Here is a 1,703-nt window from a genome sequence, read left to right on the forward strand (position 1 = left end):
TGCAGGTTTGTATTAGTGTTCTTTCACTCCACTCATAGGGGTACTCGCACTTCGCCTGCAGTCTTTCATCCATCCGCTTGCAAGATTCTATCTACAGTATCGCCTGATGTATTTTTAAACTATCTCTCCTCATCCTCTGAAGGATGTTGATGAGATGAATTTGTCCATATCTTTCACTAACATTTTTAGTTTCACAGGTGCTGGAGCTGGGATTGGTGCCCTGATTACTGAAGTGTAAAACACAGTCTAGTCGGCTTGTCAGTACAGCAATTGGGCGCTCTGCGTGTGGATGATAAATAGATGCTTTTCGGTGAGAAATACCCAATGAAAAGATCAATTTCAATGTGCATTCAAAATCAAATATCCATTCAAGTGTACAATAATATGTAAAGAAAAATGAATGATTTAGTTTGTGTTGTACTTTAATAACTGAACATTTCCAGTGGTGTGATATGTGGATATGGGGGAAAGCAGTGTTTGCTCAGTGTTTTAAACCGGCTGCAGTGTTGCTAAACCCTGGTTCGTGAGGCGACCTTCCCTGCATATTTATTAGCTGCGTCTCAAAGCCTAGGCTGGATTTCATTGTCCAGGGTTTGCACAGTCATAAATAACCTAGAAAAAGTCATGGAATTTCAAAATAGCAATTTCCTGACCTGGGTAAGTTTTGGACAAATAAAAATACCCAGAAAATTGTGGAAAAGTCATGGAAGCTTGTAATCTATAAAGCGATTTTGGTCTAAGAAATACATCAGCTCAGAGTTAGTTCAGTAATTTAGTCATACTTAATGGAGCTCTCAAGATACAACACATTTTATAATCAATTTTGATTAGTTTTAGTTGATTTTGGTCTTGTTGTTCATGTCTGCACTGATGTTTTAACAATAGTATGGTCATAAAAAATTTGCATGGATAAGTCATGGAAATTTCTTGGTTGAAAACTGTATAAATGAACCCTGATTGTCATCATTTCGCAAAAGGCAATTCTGAAGTGAAGCAGCATTCATGTACAAACAAGCAATACAACCGACCTAAGCAATTTGGAGGACGAAACTGATGTATTCTTTGCGACACTAGGTTTTCTACAGTTCTCTGCACATGTGCAATGTAATGTATGCAATATCTTATTTATTTTATTTGAAGAAATTAAGACTAGTTTTGCACAGCAATGTTACCAAGCAACGTTCACATGTTAAGTCACCACAAATCCTTGGAATTGATGCCACATCACTGCGGAGCATTTCTTTGAAACAGTGTGTGTATAGTACTGTGTAGTGTATCTGTTAAATGACAAAATATATTTAATTTAACACCAAGTAGGTAAGTACCAGCTTTAAAAAAAACTTTATTACTGAATAACCTATAACTGTCTTTCATCCAGGGTGGAATCTGAGCTTTGTTAGACTCTAAATAGCTCTGCACTGACCATTGCATGTTCTACATTGAATATTGATGTGATTTCTGTCAAAATAGCTGGTCTGTTTGCACCAGTGACATTGCTCTGTCCACTGTGGGCGGGAAAGTCTTCGATGGTGTGTTGCTGGTACTCACACGACACTGTCGAGGGATGGAGGGATGTTAATTACCTGTAGAAGTTCAGAAATGGTATATCATCTATCTAGCACCCTCTATTGGACCTTACTCAATCTTACGAGATAACACCTCACATGGTATATTATACAGGTATGGCTGTTCCCAAGCTCCGT

This window comes from Astyanax mexicanus, chromosome 2 (assembly GCF_023375975.1).
Source record: "Astyanax mexicanus isolate ESR-SI-001 chromosome 2, AstMex3_surface, whole genome shotgun sequence".
NCBI classification, from domain to species: Eukaryota; Metazoa; Chordata; class Actinopteri; order Characiformes; family Acestrorhamphidae; genus Astyanax; species Astyanax mexicanus.